This window comes from Solanum tuberosum, unplaced genomic scaffold (assembly GCF_000226075.1).
Source record: "Solanum tuberosum cultivar DM 1-3 516 R44 unplaced genomic scaffold, SolTub_3.0 scf00141, whole genome shotgun sequence".
NCBI lineage: Eukaryota > Viridiplantae > Streptophyta > Magnoliopsida > Solanales > Solanaceae > Solanum > Solanum tuberosum.
In genome coordinates, this window is record NW_006239075.1 from 526388 (window position 1) to 531977 (window position 5590).

General features: G+C 36.9%; 1 pseudogene; it reads left to right on the plus strand.

Annotated features, from left to right (window-relative positions):
- The first annotated feature begins 315 nt into the window (after positions 1–315).
- The window catches only part of LOC102594906 (reticuline oxidase-like protein), a 7379-nt pseudogene continuing 2104 nt past the window's right edge, over positions 316–5590 (plus strand).

The window sequence follows — 5590 nt, forward strand, 5'->3', positions numbered from 1 at the left end:
CGAAATACATGTATTTGGACGTACCAAAATTTGGTAAGATTCATAATATTGAAAATTAGGATGTATCTGAGTAATCAACTCTTAAACTAGTGAAATATTGATAAGTTTTCCTCTTTTTTTTTATATGGTCCAAATTGCCTTGTCTGATTTTTGAGATAAGATTATGGATAGATAAGTCACTATACTACAAAAAAACTTTCTTGAAAACCAATCAAGATAAGATTCTGATTTCTTACATTGGTCAAATTGGAAGCAGATATGATTGTGTACCTAACATTTGCAACTTTTAATTTCCCTTTAAAATACTAGTACCATATAGCAAATATTTTTTATCACATAAAAATTATTTATCTGGATCTAATGACGAAAAGTTCTTCACATGAAAATCAAACATTTCTTGAATGTCTTGAAACAAATTCAAACCCTTCTTATCCAATTTCTTCATTAGTATTTTCTCCAAATAATTCTTCATTTCCATCTGTTTTGCAAGCTTACATAAGAAATTTAAGATTCAATGAGTCCACAACTAGGAAATCTCTCTTCATACTCACAGCTCAACATGAATCTCATATTCAAGCATCAATTATTTATGCAAAATCACAAGGTACATGTGCAAATGAAAATTAGGAGTGGAGGGCACGACTACGAGGGTCTTTCTTACGTCTCTGACATACCATTTTTTGTCATTGACATGTTCAATTTCCGCTCGATAACATAAACATTGAGGATGAATCGGCTTGGGTTGAAGTAGGTGCAACCATTGGTGAACTTTACTATAGAATCGCGGAAAAAAGCAATGTGCATGGATTCCCCGCGGGAGTTTGTCCCACCATGGGGGTCAGTGGTCACTTTAGTGGGGCCGGTTATGGTAACATGATAAGAAAAATAACAGTGATGATACAAAACTAATCGATGTTAACGGACGAATCCTCGATCGTAAATCCATGGGGGAGGATTTATTTTGGGCTATTACGGGTGGTGGAGGGGTAAGTTATGGAGTTGTTTTGTCGTATAAAATAAAGTTGGTACGAGTCCCACCAAAGGTGACCGTTTTTAGCATCCCAAGATTTTATGACCAAAATGCCCTCGACCTTGCTTACCTATGGCAACGTCTCGCTGACAAGTAGGACAATGATCTTTTCATGAGAATGATCATTGACGTAGTCAATAGCACTATACGTGCCTCAGAGAAAACCGTAAGAGTGTCCTTTTTAACTTTATTTCTAGGAGACTCGGACCGACTCCTCTCACTTCTCAACCAGAGTTTCCCTGAACTAGGGTTAGAACGAAAGGACTGCATCGAGTGTCAATTTTCAGCTGAATGCCTCTCAAAGTAAGAGAGTCTTTCCATTATATAGAGAAAATAAAGATTACACATCCCTAAAGATCCGCCATTCCTATCCCTAAAGATCAGCTATTCTATCTATACAAATCTGCCATTAAATCCCTCTAAATCTGCCTTGCTATCCCTTCAAATCAGCTATTCTATCACAATATTTATTCATATGATTCTACAACAAATGTATATGATCATGCTAATTTATATCACTATATAATTACATTAATATATACAATCATTTAGTTGTATATCATGCTAACATCCCCCCTCAAATTGATACTGGTGGATCAAGAAGCATCAATTTGCCTACTAGAAACTGATGGCGTTGCCGTGCCATGGATTTTGTAAACGTATCAGCTATTTGAAGATCACTAGACACATGTGGAAGAGTAATGACTCATTTATCTACAGCTTCTTGTATATAATGACAATCCACTTCGATGTGTTTGGTCCTCTCATGAAAAACTGGATTAGTAGCAATCTGAATAGCACTTGTATTGTCAGCGTGGAGAGGAGTATGATGAGATTGGGGAAATCCAATCTCAGCAAGTAATCCACGAAGTCATATAACCTTGGAGCAAGCAATAGACATGGATCGATATTCAGCCTCTGTTGAAGATTTTGACACACGATCTTGCTTTTTACTCTTCCAAGATATCAATGACTCTCCAATAAACATGCACCAACCAGAGACTGAACAACGAGTATCAGGACATCCCGCCCAATCAGAATTACTAAAAGCATTAAGACGAATATGAAAACCACTTAGAAAGAACAATCCACGAGTAGATGTTCCTAGAAGGTACCGAATGATGCGACGAACAGCCACCAAGTAGAGATGACGGGGAGCTTGCATAAATTGACTAACTTGTTGAACTGCAAAAGAGATATCTGGCCAAGTAATAGTAAGGTAATTTAGACTCCCAACTAATTGTCGAAATATAGTTGGATCAGGAAGAAGATCACCTTTCTCATGACGATACTTGACATTCATTTCCAGTGGAGTATCTACGGAGGAGGAAACTTGAAGACCAGCCAAAGAAATCAGATCCTGAGTATATTTGTGTTGGTTTAGAAATACACCTGAAGCAACATTATGAATTTCCAAACCCAAAAAATAAGTAAGAGTACCAGGATCTTTCATATGAAAAGAATCTTTAAGCTGCTGTTGGAGGCAAGTGATTAGTGAAGAATCAGTTCCTGTGATAATAATGTCATCTACATACACCAAAAGAAGAACACAACCTGTAGATGTTTTCCGAAGAAACAAAGATGAGTCATATTTGCTCTACTCAAAAGAAAATTGTAGCAAAGTAGACCGGAACTTATCAAACCAAGCTCTTGGAGCTTGTTTTAATCCATACAAAGACCGCTTCAACTTGCATACATCTAATGTAGGCAATGAGAACAAACCAGGTGGAGGTTTCATATAAATATCTTCTTTAAGATCACCATGGAGAAAAGCATTTTTGACATCCATTTGATAAAGAGACCAGTTTTGTGAAGCAACAATGGCAATAATAGTTCGTACCGTAGTCATTTTGGCTACGGGTGCAAAAGTCCCTTCGCGATTATCGTCCCCGACACCTGATCCTACACAAGACAACCATTACGACAAAAATTCACATCACAATTGTTATCTGCCAATTGTCCAACTGAAATAAGACTAGTTGAGAGCTTTGGTGAAACAAAAACATTCTTGAAAGTTGGAGTAATGTCTATTTACATCCAATATGACTGACATTTGAAGGACATGAAACAATGTCCCATGTGTCATTTTCTTTAAGAGCCAAAAGTTCTTCCTCCATTGCTTTCTGCCAACATTCATGCTTGGAAGCTTGTGAGTAACAAGATGGAACAGATATGTTGGATAAAGTAGAGGAAAAGCCATACCAATTGGGAGTACGAGATACTCTTGTAGATCGCCGAGTAGGCTCAAGAGGACCAGATCTTGAAGAATTCTCAGATTCTAGTTGTGGTGCAGTTTCAGGCGGCGGATCAGTGTTGGGATAGGGTAAAGTTGGTCGACGTCGTTCATACACAAATCCAGGTTTAAACCTCTTAAAAGAAGATGATAAATCCTCAAAAGGAGGAAGAAGAAGAGAAACAGAAGATGAATCTACAATCGTAGGAAAGAAATACTGATTCTCAAAGAAAACAACATTTCTAGAAATACGAAATTTGTGAGAACATGGATCATAACAAATAAAACCTTTTTGTGAAGTACTATAACCCAAAAAAGCACATTTAGTAGATTGTACAGAAAGTTTATTGCGTTGCGAAGGAGGCAAATGCACAAAACAAACACAACCAAATGTATGAAAATCACTATAGTTAGGATTTTGGTGATAAAGACAAAAATATGGAGACTCAAGATTTAGCACTTTAGATGGCAATCTATTAATTAAATAGACAGCAGTAGACAAAGCTTCCACCCAATATTTAGATGGTACAGATGACTCAATCAATAAAGTACGAGTGACATCTAGAAGATGCCGATTTTTTCGTTCAGCAACTCCATTTTGTTGTGGTGTATATGGGCAAGAGTGTTGTGAGACAATCCCTTTGTCAAGCAAGAATTTTTTGAATTCATAAGACATATATTCTCCACCAGAATCAGATCTTAATAATTTGATGCATGTAGAAAATTGAGTCTCAATGTAAGCCAAAAATGTCTTGAACATGGAAAATACCTCAGATTTGGATCGAAGAAAATACACCCATGTAAACCGACTATAATCATCTATGAATGTCACAAAGTATTTGAAATGAGCATGAGAAATAATTGGTGAAATGCCCCAAACATCACTATGAATGACATCAAAACACTTTATGAAATGTCCCAAACATCACTATGAATGACATCAAAACACTTTGTAGCACGACTACCAAAATTAGGAAAAGGAAGAGTTTTACTTTTGCCTAATTTACAAGTAGAACAATCAATGGAAGCAACTGAAAATTTATTTTTATTTCCCAATAAACCAGAATTTGATAAATGAGACAACACAACAGAATTTGGATGTCCTAGACGCTTCTGCCAAACCTCAGTCTTACTAGCAGTAGAAGTACAAAACCATTACGAGAAAAATTCACATCACAATTGTTATCTACCAATTGTCCAACTGAAATAAGACTAGTTGAGAGCTTTGGTGAAACAAAAACATTCTTGAAAGTTGGAGTAATGTCCCCAACCTTGGTAATGGGTAAATTACTACCATTGGCAATCTGTATTTGTGATGGACCTTGATACTTACGAACATTTTTTAGGATGCTCGTTGAGTTGGTCATATGATTTGAAGTGCCTGAATCAACAATCCAAAAATTAGATGTAACATCATTACCTTGTAATCCCAATGCTGAAAAGGCTGACACGATCATTTGTTGTACCATTTCAGGAGTAAGAACTTGTCCTGAAGATGAGTTATCATCAGTGGAACCATTTATCCTAGCTTGAAAACATTGATCCTACGATTTTGAGGGCGCGTGGGACACTCTTTGATAATGTGCCCTTGTTGTTTACAATAATTACAGAACTTCTTGCTACAATTGCTAGCAATATGACCATATTCCTTGCAACTGTAGCATTGAGTTCTACTCATATCCCTACCCTTTCCTTTACCTTGAGCAACAATTGCAACAGTGACATCATTTTCTTTCTTAAAAGCATTTTGTGTGACAAGACGTTGCTCTTCACGAAGTAATTCCCTAAAGCAAACATCCAAAGAGGGATACGGGTCACAATTCATCAAGTTAGAGCGAACACTCTCAAAATCGGAGCGTAATTTCATACAAAAAATTGGTCTCGCTTGCTTTGCTCATGAACTGCCTGAATCACTGATAGGGATTCAGTAGGTATTTTGGCATAGACAATATCTGTAAATTCAGCCCATAAGTTTTGAAATCCAGAAAAATAATCCTGAACAGAAAGACCTCATTGAGAGTAATTAGCAATTTCAAACTCCAACTGAAAGCGTCTTGCGCTATTATCTTGGTTGTAAACCTTTTGTAAGTAATCCCACATGGCCTTAGCTGTCTTGTACGGCCTGAGATTAAGAACAATAAGAGGGTCAATTGACCCTAGAATCCATGTCATCACCCGAGCATCTTTAATCTTCCATTCACCTAACTTTGTTGCATCAGTAGGAGCAGGATCGCTTCCATCTATATGGCCCCATAGTTCTTTGCCGGTGACAAACAACTGAAATTAAAACTCCCAAGAAGAATATTTTTTTCCAGTGAAACGAACAC